Raw genomic sequence first — 15,160 nt, 5'->3', positions numbered from 1 at the left:
CTAGTTATGGAGGTGAATATGAACTTTAACATTTTTAGTCATTTTAAAAATTATTAAATATCCAAACACACATACAACTGTGGAAAATAATTTAATGAACACCCAGGAGTGCACAACCCAACTTTAAGAAGTCCTAACATTTGGTTGTATTTGCTTCATATACTTAAAAAAAAAATCTTGGGGTGTCTGCCTGGGTGGCTCAGTTGGTTGAGTGTCTGACCTTGATTTCAGCTCAGGTCATGATCCCAGGGTCATGGGACTGAGCCCCACATCAAGCTCCTTGCTTAAGCAGGGAGCCTGCTTAAGATTCTCTCTATCTCTCTGTCTCTCTCTGTCTGTCCCTCTCCCTATCCCTCTCCCTGGCTTGCACTAGCACTCTCACTCTTTCTCAAAAAAAACAAAAACAAAAACAAAAAAACTTAACAGTTAAAGAAAGCTTTTACATTTATTACTCTGACCCTAATTCTCCCTCTCCTTTTACAGAAAGAACTAGTATGAATTTAGTGTTTATCATTCAGATGACTTTTTTGTCTTACACTATCTATGAATGTGTCCATAAATAATTAATAATATTATAAAGCATGTCTCAAGCTTTATGTAAGTGAATCATACCAAATTTATCATTCTGCAACTCACTTTGTTCATTCAAAATTATGTTTTTGAGATTTATTATGAGATTTAGCCATGTTGATACATGTAACTCTATTAATTTAAACTATTTTATAATATACTATTCAATGAAAATGCTATATATATATGTATATATATATATATATGTATGTATATTCTTTTATTATTGGACATTTGGATTGTTTCCAATTTTCACTTTTATGAACAATGCTGCAATGAAATTCTTGTTCGTGTCTCTTAGAGCACATGTGAACGAACTGGTGAGTATATATTTAGAAATGGAGTATTGGCTTTTGGGACATGTACATCAGGGCTGGGACCAGGGTGAGGCAAGCAAAGTACATGGAGCACAGTTTTCAGGAGGACTTCATTCTCAGGTGCTAACCTGCACTCACATGATCCTGAGAGTGCATGCCTACTTCAGTGTCGTGCCCTGGGCACCTGACTTGACTCATCCTGGTAGACCCCAAGAGCAAACATTGTGAGCTTTCATAAATATCACCAAGTTGCTCCTCCATATGTTTGAACCAATTTACTTTCTCATTGGCAACTTGTGAGAGTCCCATTTATATCACATTCTTGTTAAATTTGATGTCAGACTTTAAAATTTTTTGCTACTCTGATGGATGTGATCCAGTTTGTTAGTTTAATTTACATTTTGTTTATTACTAGTAAATTTGAGCACATCTCCTAAGTTTATTAACCCTTCAGATTCCTTTTTTTATGGCTTGCCTTTCGTATTGTCTGCCTGTTTTTCTATTGTATTACTTATATTTTTCTTACTGGTTTATAAGTGTTCTTATGTTCTGGATCCTAATTTTTTACATTCTATGGGTTGCAGATATTTTCTCCTAGTCTGTCCTTAGTCTTTTATTGTGTCTTTTGTCATATAAAAGTTTTACATTTTATTATACTCAAAAGTATTTATTGTTACATCTGTTGATTGTATTTTTCTCTTCCCCACCCCTGAACCTGGTGTTATAAAAGGTATCTTTATAAATTTTACTCTGAAATCAACAGTTTTACTTTTTACATTTGTTTTTAGTACACTTGAAATGTATTTTTGTGTATGATATAAAGTTTCTACATGAATAACCAATTTTCATAAAGATAATCACTAAAATGTTTGAAAAATATTCCTAATTTTTGACTCAGAAATTATATGATTAAGATTTATCCCAGGGGCACCTGGGTGGCTCAGTCATTTAAGCATCTGACTTCGGCTCAGGTCATGATCTCGTGGTTCATGAGTTAGAGCCCCACTGTGCTGACAGAGCCTGTAATCTGCTTCATATTCTATGTTTCCCTCTCTCGCTGCACCTCCCTCATACTCTGTCTCTGTCTCTCTCAAAAATAAATAAAACATTTTTAAAAATGTAAAAGATTTATCCCAAAGAAAGGAAAAGAGGTGTATGCAGAGTTACTAGGATGAAGATCACATCATTGCTTATTATATGGAAGAATTGCAGATAATCCAAATATTTAACAGTGGAAGAATGGGTAAAATGAATTTGATTATTGTTATATAATGCTATATAGTTATAAAAATAACACTTTTGAAGAAAATTAAATGACATGGCAATAAACTAATGATAGAGTCTCATGTGGAAAAGGCCAGTTAAAGCCGTGTATATGTAGGGAATGAATAAATCATGGGGAAGGAAGGTACAGCATAGGGAATACAGTTAATGGTATTGTAATAACGTTGTATGGTGACAAGTGGTAGCTACACTTGTGGTGAGGGTGAGCATAGAATAAAGTATAGACTTGTGAAATCACTATTTTGTACACTTGAAAATAATGTAGCATTGTATGTCAACTAGACCTCAATTAAAAAAACCCAGTGTACATGATTTAATCTTATTTTGAAAAGAAAAAATATATATACACACAAGATAAGCTGAAAAGTTATTTATTGAACTATTAACAGTTGTTGTCTCTGGGTCATGAAATTATGGGTGGGTGATTTTATTTTATTTACTTCTCTTTTCACAACTATATTTTCTATGTATTATATATTTTACTTTTATATTTATATATTTTTTATATTTATATATTTTACTTAATATATTTTACTTTTTAATAAAAAATTGGAAGTTATTTAAAAATAATCAAGGATTAAGGTTAACAGAGTACTCTTATCTGATTAATGAGGAACAAGTAGACTTTGTTATCTGTAATGTGGTTACAGTGATTGAAAGCCCAGAATCTTAATGACAGGACTGAAGTCAAGCATCCTGCCCACAGTCCTCCATACTTATATGACCACATGTCCTGATTTGGGGTTCAGAAAGCATAATTACATTACACCTACATTATGGGTGCAGAGGTTGTTGAAACCATATAGACTTTCAAGGCAATATCATAACCATTTTTAATCAGGATTTATTTTTATACAAGTAGAAGTCAAAATTGCGGTTCAACAACTAAAATTTCATGAGATAAGTGTAGGCATTCTGGCAGTTATGAAAGACGCCATCTTCTTTGAGAAGAGACAGGAAGTTTCTTACCACAGAAGGATGTCATATATGATTTGAAGACAGCTGCTCTTGAAATTGTGCAGTAAGTAGAAAGTCCAAAATTTCTCCCAACCCCCAGCAAGACACATATGCAGGATGTTTTGTGCAAAAGAAAAAAAAAGAAAGAAAATAAAAGAAAAAGAAAGAAAAAATCCTGAAAAGTTAAAGCTAGAACTATAATTTTTTATATTTTGAAAATTTTAAAAGTCATTAAAAGTAGTAAGATTAATTTAATAGATACATTGTACCCAGAAGTGTGCTAGTCAAGGTTAACAACTGACTCTCCAGAGGAATAAAAAACTTCTGCTTTGTACCATTTGCTGATTTCTGTGATGTAAATACTTCCCCCGTGGCCAATTCAAGCCATCGTGGTGACATCCTTGAAAAGGGAGTTGGGGAGAGATGCACAAAATTCACTCTTCCTGTGTGATCCAGATCCAGCACACCACTGATTGTACCCCAATAGCCATAATTACAAATATTAACAATTTTTTCATGACATTTTCCACAAAGGAAATAAAACATTATGAACAATGTTGAAGTCCTCCTTGTTTGTCTTCACAGATCCACCTCCTTATCTTCCTTCCCCAGAGACACCACTATCAAGAATCTGGTATGTATTCTTCCAGACTGCATTTTCATACCTTTATTACAATATATATGTAGTCAAAGCAATAATTATGCTTTTCATATTTTGAATTTTACCTACTACTATCATATTATACATATTCTTCATCTTCCTTTTCTCTCACATTATGTTTATGAAGTTTATTCATATTGTTACATATAGAGGTGGTTCATTTTTTATAACTGCTGATTGTGCTCAATTATTTGAAAATACCACAACTTATTTATCCATCCTCTTATTAATAGACTTTTAAGTTGCTTTCAAATTTTGGTAATACAAGTGATGTTGTAACTGCTCTAGATATATCTCAGTATGTAAAGTTACAATGCTCAGAATTAAAACAAATGAATTGTAGGGGATGGTAATTTTCTACATCAGTAATATTGACAAATACTACAAATTATTCCCTAAGTTTTTGTACCAATTCATACTCCAGGTAGAAATATATGAGTATTTCTTATTTTCATATTGAAAATATTTCATATTTTCATATGTGAGTATTTCTTATTTTCATATTGCCAATTTAGAGTATCACAGGGATTTTTAAATGTCATCAACCTTAGGGTATGAAAAAGAACTTGGTTCTAACTGGCACTTCATGGATTACTAGTTAGTTTGAACATTGTATTAGGGTGAAGGCTAAGCTACTGTAACACATAGGCCACACAGATATAGTAGTTTTTAAAAAGGACATTTCTCTCTTGTATAACAATCTTATGTTGGGTAGTCCAGGCTGGTAAGGTGGCTTGACTCCACAGTTATTCAAGGATCTTTCCTTTTGTTACACTACTATCCTGTAGGTCATCATCCTTGTCTTCATGGTTACAACAACAACAGGTTGTTGCCACATACCAACTTTTGGGAAAAGATTAGAGAATTTTTGGAAAAACATTGTTCATAGGCAAATAAGGCAGAAGCTGCACACATCCCTTCCACTCACATTCCACTGGCCCTACTTAGTTTTATAGAGGCGTAGGTGCATCCTTAGTAGGATGCTGGGAAATGTAGTCCTTTGCTGGACAACCATGTGTCCAGGAAGAAGGGAAGAAGGTAGGAACTAACATTCCTTCTTAAGCAGATGTTTGTTGACCTTTTGGGCTTTATCTTCTATGACTCAACTGGTAATACATTTTGTCCATTTTAATTTTGTTTGCTTTTTCTTATTGATTTATAGGAATTCTTTATATGTGGTAGTTTGCTTACTTACAATAAATTTGATCACCTAAAATGTATCAGTACACATATATCAATAAAGGAATTTTAAAATATTCTAGTGTACATTTAAAGGAATTACTTGTTATTTAAACTAGTCATATCACATTCTTTTGATAAATTAAGATTTCCTTTATAAAGTAAATAATTCCCACTCATCCCAATTTTCTTTTTTCTGGAAATATGGAATCTCACCTACTCTGTTTAAAATGAGATGAGGCACTTGGGTGGTTAAGTAGGTTAAGCATCCAGCTTCAGCTCAGGTCACAATCTCATGGTTCGTGGGTTTGAGCCCCATGTTGGGCTCTGCTCTGACAGTGTGGAACATGCTTGGGATTCTCTCCCTCTCCCTCTCTCTCTGCCTTTCCCCCATCCTCGAAATAAATAAATAAAGTTAAAAAAATAAAATGAGGGGCTCCTGGGTGGCTCAGTCAGTTAAGCGTCCAACTTGGGCTCAGGTCATGATCTCAGGGTTTGTGGGTTTGAGCCTGGCATCATGCTCTGTGCTGACAGCTCAGAGCCTGGAGCCTGCTTTGGATTCTGTGTGCATGTCTTTCTCTGCCCCTCCCCTGTTTCCACTCTTTCTCTCAATAAGTAAATAAACATTTTAAAAATTAAAAATTAATAAATAAAATGAAATGGACCTACAATACTCCATTGACTTCTAAACATCATTGTTTTATGGTAAGTTTTTTAGGTTAACATAAGTTCTCAAAGCTAACACTTAGAAACTTTGTAGTTTCTTAGATTCTGGTGAAATTACTGAACCTATAAGAAAATCTGACAACCTGTATGATGTTGTGGTAATTTTCTTAACCACACTGAGTTTCCATTATCTCAATTGTAAGGATGATATGATTTGCTCTGCCTACTATATGAGATTGTTTTAAGGATTAAGGAAGATAATATAGGGAAATGCTCTATAGAATGCAGAACTTATATAATTGTTAGGAATTAGACTTATGAATAGGATTCAAGTAACATGCATTAGATTTCATTTGAAGTCTCATAAATCTTGTTTTCAGTTCCACAACATACTCTATATATCATCTACACACATATTCCATACTCCATTATCAGGACCTGACTTTTGACAGTCACTACCATCTCTGGGTGTGAGTGTAGGTGTAGGGTGGAAAGACAGCCATGTGGTTGAGCACATCTATGTAGGATAAGACTCTTCTGAGAATTGGTTTTATTCAGGGCTGTTTCTTTCCTAATGACAACCTAGGAGACACTTTCCAGACTGTTTTCAAACAGTTTTCAGCTAAACCTCATCATGTCAAGTTGTGCCTTGGAGTTTCTATTACTGATTCAGGCCAACCCAGCTTGTCATTCGTCACTGTTTTCACTAGGGAAAATTCTCAGTTTCCTGGAATTTTGCATCCAGCCTGTCACACACAATTAAACCCCATTACAGTTAGGTGGGAGACATATAAATGACGTCTCCCCCTCTTAACCTGATCCATCAGCTCCTCTCCCCAGTATCTCTGTGCCAGCACAACCCTGCATGGCAGTCCTTTGGTGTGGCCAAGGAAAAAGAGGCTAATGGGGACAGAGGGGGAAAGAATGCTCTGGAATGTGATTTTTGCTTTATTAGTAATAAACTGATTTTTAAAATTTAGACAAAAGAATTCTATCAATGCATTAAGAAGTGAGTATATAGAAGTATCATTATTTTATTGATATACTTGAAGTTTGTTTTATTTCTTTTTCTTTTTTTTTTTAATTAATTTTTTTTAAGTCAGCTCCAAGCCCAGCATGGAGCCCATTGTGGGGCTGGAACTTACAACCTTGAGATCAAGACCTGAGCTGAGGCCAAGAGTCAGATGCTTAACAGACTGAGCCACACACGCACCCCTTGAATTTTGTTTTAAAAGTGAGAACAACAGTGTTCTTGTGACAAAATGCAGGACAATTATTTTAATGCTGTGTAGCTTACACCTGCAGACGATAGGTATGCCTAATGGGAAAGACCATCCTGTCTTCTGAGCAAACATGTCCCTAAACTTTTTATTTGCTGCAGTAAAATTAGACTATAATTATGAGGTATTGAAGTAAGGCATATTTCACAGAGATAACATATAATATTAAATTAAAATATATATACCTGTTTGCTCAATGGATACCAAAGATAGATAATATACCTGCCTATGCACATCATGTGAGGAATTTTCTATAAAAAGTTAACAACAAAATCATTATTTTTTTTTATTAGAAACTCTCATTTCTTGGTGCCTGACTATGTTCTAAACACTGTGCTGAGCACATTTTACATGGTCTCATGTCACCACTATTACATTACTGTTTCTAACGAAAAATATACTCAAGGAATCCCAAGGTTTAGAGGGTTATCTGATTTGACTTATACCATTTGACTTACAGCAGCTTTTCCATTAATGTGATCCTCTTCACTTCATGGCACCTAGTAATCACTTATTTCTACTTCTGTCTTTTTGGGGGTAGGATAAGGTCATCAATAGATTAAACTAAGAGCTTGGATAATAGGTATTAGAGATAGAAGGGACCTTGTGAAACCCAAGCCAGCCTTCTGCCTTTAGATGATTATGCACAGGAGGGCAGGAGAGGTTTATCACCTTCTCAATGCCAGACAGCTAGAAAATAGGAGATGAAAACCATAGTCCAGATCTTCTATTAAGATCCTGTCTCCAAGATCTCCCTCTCCTAACTGACTTTTTTTGTGAGAACAAGAGTCAGTGTGTGTTGATATATGGCACATTTGTGCCATTGGTTCTTCTTGACCAGTTGCACTTTCAAAATCATAGAAAGAAGAGGTGAGAGTAGAACATGCTTTTAGGAAAAGCAGCTAAGACTAAAATCTATAGCTCTACCCCAAGGAATAAGATCATAACCTTATCCCAGCCCAAGCTGTAACAACATTCTACCGAGATGATGAAACAAACATGTCTTCCTCCTGCTTCACCTCTTCTACTTAAGCATGTCTGTTCCATCCCTCCCATCTGCTGACATTCCAAACCTCAGGGCAGGCTGAGGATCCAGTACATGAATAAAAAGGGAAGGTGCTAAGAGGAACTTTCTGCCAATCTCAAGTGGCTTTTAAAAATGTATAAATGGTAATTAGCATAAACAGAGCTCATTTTAGTGTGTGTTTGTGTGCGTGTGTGTGTATTGGAAAGGGAACACTCTTCCTGATGACTATGCCTGAATGCTGGTCTTTCCTGACCTAGTGATGAGATTTCCTGCATGGCAAAGAAATAGCCTCTCACTCTATGAAAAGAGACAGTCCCAGAGAAATCTCTGGAAAGACAGATCTAAACAAACATAGACAAGACATTGATTTAATGCAGATGCTGACACTACCAGGAAAATGAGAAGAAAAGGGAATATTTGGGAAGAAGCTGAAGCATCTCTTGGAAAGGAAAGCAAAGGAATGCATTAAAAGACCAAGAATTGGCAGCAAGAAAATTACCTTGTGACATTCATAAACATGTCACCAGAACACGTAAAGAAGTGATTCTGGGAGCAATAGAGAACCTGGAGCTGTAACAGAGGATAAGGAATCCAATCAAAACATGAAGCTAGGGGTGCCTGGGTGACTTAGTCTGTTAAGTGTCCAACTCTTGATTTTGGCTCAGGTCATGATATCACGGTCATGGGATGGAGTCCCTCATTGGCTTCGTTGGGCACGGAGCCTGCTTGAGACTTCTCTTTCTCTTCCTCTTCCTCTGTCCCTCCCCCATTTGCACTCTTGCTCCCCCTCTCAAAAAACAAAACAAAACAAACAAAAAAAGCCATGAAGCTTGTTCACATCCAAGCTGTGAAACTATTATCTCCTTGGTAAGGAGGGATTGAGGCTCAAACTGCACTCACCCTAGCATGATTTATTTACAGATAAATTATATATCTATAATTAAGCACATGGATTTAACTGAAATGCTTAGCCACAATATTACACATACCATGTTTGTTAAATTATACTTAAATGACCTCTTTCTGTTTAAAGTACCATTAGGGAGCTGGGTAGTGGGGTGGAGTGGGGAAAAGAGGAGGAAGGGATGGAGAACTCCAAGAATAAGCTATATTTTGCAGAGCAAAAGACTATCGTAGGTTGGGGCTCTCTGTACATTTACCTACTTGCTGGAGAAGAGGGTATGTTGGAGTTAATATCTTCACATGGAAGGTCCATCAGCAGACTTGAGGCTGTGCTGGTGGACTGAGTCAGTGAGTGAGTCAAATCCCTGCTCCACCCAGGAGCAAAATGACAATAGAGTCTTTCAGGGCATAGGTGTGAGTCATGTTTGAGCATCAAACCCTGCAATGCAACACCATGACATCACCTCTATAGCCTACTATTTGGCCCACAGAACAGCTGTGGAAGCAGTGATTGAATCTGAATCAAATTCAACTCTATTAAGTTAACCTTTGCAAGGTCAACATCTGCTACTTGCTCTTTAGCCAGCCAGCAATCTAGAAAATGAGTGTAGATGACTTGGTTAATGAGGCTTCAATAATAGAAATCTGGGTACTGATTAAATTTTGTGCAGCATGTCTTTGTGGATGCTAGTGTATCTTGCTAGGTTTCTCAGAGTTTCTCAATTATATCTCAAAAATTATAACAGCAAATGCTCTTTTAAAAAGTATCCTATAGACAATTAGCATGAAATATATATATATATATATATATATATATATATATATATATATATCTGAACAACTTTATGTGTATATATACACATATATCTATATATGCATATACACACATATACATATAAGTTTCTGAATGCTTTTGTATTTGTATATATGTATATATAGGCATACATGTTCGCTACAGTATTTTTTATTGCAACAATAAATCCAGCAATAAATACCCAACAATAGGATATTTTTAATTAGATTATGGCCCATACATACTGTGTAATGTTATGGAGCTCTTGAAAAGAAACAAGTGTATTAGCACACATGATTATTACAACCTATTATGAAAGAGAGTGATGTGATAGAAAAATTATGTAATAGGGTCCCATTTATGTAAAAAAAAGGATATATATTAATTAAGGCTTAGACAGTCTCTGAAAAACTGGGAGAAAATAACTATTAACTGGGTTAGTCTCTGGAGAAGGATTTGAGGACGGGTGAAGGTAGAGAGGTGGGAGGGAGAATCTGTTTGTTAAGATGAGTTTTTTTTTTAATGTGTCTTCTAAAATACAGCAAACATTAAATAAAGTCACAATAATTGCACCCAATATTCAGAGGTCAAACTACCATTATGAAGATACTGGCTGCTGAACATATACTATAAATGTGGTGTCAAGTGTCCATGAACAAGGATTCAAGTGACCCCAAAGCAATTTCATTGTTAATATTTTATTCTGCCATGCCTTCTCTTTAGCACCATTGTCAAGGAATTGGGGCATTCTCTTTCTAGATATTTTCTTTCTCAATTACTCAATCATTGATCTAATAACAAAAGGAAGCTATTAGAGACTCTATGTGCCAGATATTACTCATCCTTGATAAATTGATGCCCAAGGGAATATGAAAAAAAGGGACATCAACAAAAATAGAATGTAATTCACATTGATTAAATCAATATGTGCCAAACAGTTCATTTTGTGGGACAGGAAAAATAGCAACATATATTAAGAAATCTAACAAGTGAACATAGGAGATTATGGCCCTCCTAGGATTCAATTATTCAATGGGTTTTTCTTGATTATGTATTTTGCATTAGGCATTATGCTGAGGGTGAGTAGTGGAACAGTATGGTGAAAGGAAGAGAGAGTTAAAATAGTAATTAAAATGCATTGGAATAAGAGGTAAAGTGAAGGTCAAGAGGAAAGCACATTTAAGCAAGTACAAAATGGCATATAAACATGAAAGAATGAGATATTGAAGGGAAGCAAGAATACTGCTCTTCTTGGGTGTGGAGGATACATATCCCAAACTGTCTATTCAATATGTCCAGTTAGATATCTAATAAGCATCTCAAATTTAATACACCCCAAGCTGAGCTTCTTATTCCTCCACTCTCCACTTTCCACCAGCTCCTCCCATGGTCTTCCTTTTTGTAGTTTATGGCAACCACATCCTTCAGTTGCTCAAACCAAATGCCTAGAAATTACTATTGAATCCTCTCCATACTCCATTTACAAGGTTTCAGAAAATATTTCTGGATCCCCTGAAAGGATCCAGACCTGATCATGTCTCACTAGCTTTATTGTTTCCATCCTGGTCCAAGGTACCATCACCTCTGGCAGGGTTGCCTCACTTCAATCTATTATCTACATAGCAGAGTGATCTGTTTCTACAGTAAGACAGATCATGTACTTGTCCAGATCAAACCCACCTTGACTCTCATTTCACCTAAAGAAAAAGCTAAAGTCCTCCCTGTGGTTGGTCAAGGTCCTGAATTATTGGACACTTCTCTCCTCATTCTGCTTCCCTTCCCTCTACTTCCTCTTCTTACCCCCTCCTCTCCACCCACAGGCATCTAGCTCTTCCTCCAGCCTCTCCCAGGCACACTTGTTCTACACCCTCCACTTTTTATTCAATAAACCTTCTCAGTAAGTCTTCTTAATACCTCTATATAGATTGCAATCTCTTCTTTTTTATTTTTTCATATCACATATAACTATCAAACACATTCTATATTCTATGTATTTATTTTGCCATCTAGAACCCATCTCCAGAGTATAAGTTCCAGAAAGATATAGATTTTTGTCTGTTTCTGTTCACTGCTGTATCCTCAGAACCTAAAATAACAATAAGAATATTATAGACATTCAATAAATATTTATAAAATTCATTAACGAATGAGTGGGGTCTGAGTGAGGTATAAAATGATCAAAGTTGAGCTTGAGGGGATACACAAGGGCCCAGATCTTGAAGGTGCCATAGAGAGGTGGTTATACCATTTGTGTGTGTGTTGTGTGTGTGTGTGTGCATATCATAGATATGCAAATATATATACAGCACAAAGAACACAACAGGTGGGGGAAAGACAGGAAAAAATGTTTAAAAGTTTTTACAATAGTATTTGTCAGTAAGTATGAAGAAAATGAGACAGATTCCAGAAATAGTTTTAAGTATAATTCATGAGATATAATAGCTAAATTAATGTGGAAGGTGAAGCAGAAGGAAGACCCAAAGGTAGCTCTGAGTTCCTAGTCTGGGTGTTTGGGCGCTTAAGTGCCACTAAATTAAGTGTGAATATATGACCTGCAAGGGAGGTAATAAAAACCAATAGTGGTATCTTCCAGGAGGAAAAACAACCTGGCTGACTTCTGGGCTTTATAATCAATCTCATGCTATGAGTTTTCACGTGGTACATGAGTGATTTCCTGCAGCAGACGGTGAACTGTCCTTTCATTTCGTGACCACATAGTCCCCAATATGAACAGGAATCTAAGGCTGGAAATGTGGTGAGATTAAAAATAAGCAATTCATACTTAGATTGGAAACACTTGAAACTTATTAGATAATACTACAAAGTTTTATGACAGAGTGTGCTAAGGCAGCAAAGAAATCTAATGGCCACAAAAACAATTCATATCCCGCTAAACAGAAGAAAAGAGGAGAAGTAAATAATAGATAAGGGGATGCTGATGTAACAGTTGTTAACGTTGTATAACATGATGGAGTATGGATCACAACATGTAGGCTGGATTTGTTTTGTAAAAGCGTCTTAGGACATGCTTTTAACACAGATGAAATTTATTTGCATACTAAACGTGTAAGCCTATTCTTAGCATATTCATGTAAACACATTCTTCTGCAAAGAAACACACTCCTCTCATTTTTCTTGAGCCATATGATCCTCTCAATCTAGCTTTCATTTTCTAACTTTTGATAAAGACACAAACCTAAGAAATGCTTCATTTTTCTCTTCACTTCATTATAAGAAAAATTCCAGTGTAATAAAAGCAAGAGGCAGGCGCAATGATCAGCGGCCCCTGTCAGCTGGCCTCCATGGTGGGTGAGAAGTCCTGACGGGTGTGCTCCTGGGAATGTCAGTCTGACAGCTGCCGAGAGGAGACAGAAGTCCAGGTTTTCAGAAGAAATGTCCTTTTAAAAAAGGTTAGCAAGCAGGTAAAAAAATGTTAAAGCAACATGTGGGTCGAAGCATACACAAAATCTGAACACATCTGCTGGCTTGAGTACAAGTTTGAGCTCTGCTTTAGAGTTTCAAAATTCTTTAAGGCACATTCTCTTGCTTGACTTCTTAACAATCCAGTGAGACACGATTGCTTACATTTTCCTTCTCTGGTCTGGTAGTGACCTGAGAAGACAAGAGGCTTACCCACATTACCTAAACCCAAGCCATCTCAAGGCTAAACTTCTCAATCTAAATCTTAGGCTCTGTCTTCTATTGCATTTTGTTGTTTTAAATGTTCAGAAGATTGAAACAGACTTTGGATTCTGCCTTCTTTTTCCTTCCAAGTTCTACAAATTATTTGAGACCAAAGAAAATATACAAAAATAAATTGTATATGTGTAATTTTATTGAACTTGCCTTATGGATTATAAGAAAAAAATAGAGTAATCATGAACATTGTAGCAAAGTTTACTGTTTTTCAAAATCTTAGATAACTTGATACTTGTTATATCATATAGTATTTGTCTTTGTCTGACTTACTTTACTTAGCATTATATTCTTTTGGCTCATCCATGTTGTCACAAATGGCAAGATTTCATTCTTTTTTATGGCTGAGTAGTACTCAGCTATATGTTTGGTGAGATTTGGGACATGATTTGGTGATTGGATATAAACACAAAGGATTAAATCATGACTTAGCTTTGTAACTTAAAGTACTTTCAGTCAGTCACCAATTTAACAAATATCTTATTGAGAACCTACTATGTGCCAGGCACCATTTTAGGCATTAAGGGTACAGGGCTAAATAAGAAAAGACATTTTAGTGAGATGTGTCAACTGTGGGGAGGGAGCAGAAAATCAAGCAGTGGATCAATTAGTCAATAAGTCATTCAGTGACAAGTGCTAAGCAAAGCTTAAAATAGGCTAATGTGATAGAGAAGGACACTTTGGGATTGGACCAGGAAGGCCTTTCTGAGGAGATGACATTAGACTGAGTTCTGAAAAACAAGAACAAGCCAACCATGGAGAATAAGGGAAAGGGCATTACACAAAGAAGAACTAATTGATGAATTCTCCAAAGCAAAAATGAGCTTGGTGAGGTGAAAAATGGATAGGGGTGCCAAATTTAGCAAATAAAATACAAGATACCCAGTTAAATTTGAATTTCAGGTACCAATGTTTTGTTTGTTTTAGTATTGCATAAGCAATAGTTGGGACATACTTAAACTATGGAAAAAACTTTGTTGTTTATCTGAAATCAAAGCATTCTTAGAACTAATAAGCAATTATATGAAGATTTGAGGATACAAGAGGATACAAAAGCCTATTGCTTTCCTACATATCAGCAATAAACGATTGAAATTTGAAATTAAAAATGTAGTACCATTTACATTAGCCACCCCCCCCCCAAGAAAAAGAAAAAGAAAGAAAAGAAAAGAAAGACTTAGGTACCTGAGGTTCCTTATGTAACCTAACAAAATATGTACAAGATCTCTATGAGGAAAACTAAAAAACTCTGATGGAAGAAATCAAAGATATAAATAAATGGAAAGATATTCCATATTCGTGGATAAGAGGATTCAATATTGTCAGATGTCAGTGCTTCCCACTGTATCGTATCTACAGATACGATGCAATCTCAATTAAAATCCCAGAAAATTATTTTGTGGTTATCAGCAAACTAATGTTAAAGTTTATATGGAGAGGCAAAATACCCACAATATCCAACATAATGTGGAAAGAGAAGAACAATATTGAAGGACTCACATTACTTAACTTCAAGACCATAAAGCTATAGAAATCAAAACAGCTCAGTATTGGTAAAAGAATAGACAGCAGATCAGTGGAACAGAATATAAAGTCCAGAAATAGACTCATGTAAATATAGTCATTTGATCTTTGACAAAGATTCAAAGGCAATTCAACAGAGAAATGATAGTCATTTAGACAAATGATGCTGGGACAACTGGATGTCCCCATACAAAAAATGAATCTAGACACAGACTTCACACCTTTCCCAAAAATTAGGCCTAAATGGATTTTAGACCTAAATCTAAATAACAAAATTATAAAACTTTTAAAAGATAACATGAG

At 35.6% G+C, this 15,160-nt stretch overlaps 1 protein-coding gene across 11 annotated transcripts in view; it reads left to right on the top strand.

The window, feature by feature from the left end:
• Positions 1-15,160, top strand: part of PSD3 (pleckstrin and Sec7 domain containing 3) — an 800,398-nt gene that overhangs the window by 77,427 nt on the left and 707,811 nt on the right. For all 11 annotated transcript variants that reach the window (XR_008421602.1, XM_053900975.1, XM_053900974.1 and 8 more), the window contains one exon: positions 3,714-3,762. The gene's annotated coding sequence lies outside the window, so the exon portion shown is untranslated. The remainder of the gene's footprint in view (positions 1-3,713; positions 3,763-15,160) is intronic.

This window comes from Panthera pardus, unplaced genomic scaffold (genome assembly GCF_024362965.1).
Source record: "Panthera pardus isolate Hobbes unplaced genomic scaffold, ASM2436296v1 HiC_scaffold_13, whole genome shotgun sequence".
Classification (NCBI taxonomy): Eukaryota; Metazoa; Chordata; class Mammalia; order Carnivora; family Felidae; genus Panthera; species Panthera pardus.
This window is presented reverse-complemented; position numbering and strand designations above follow the sequence as displayed.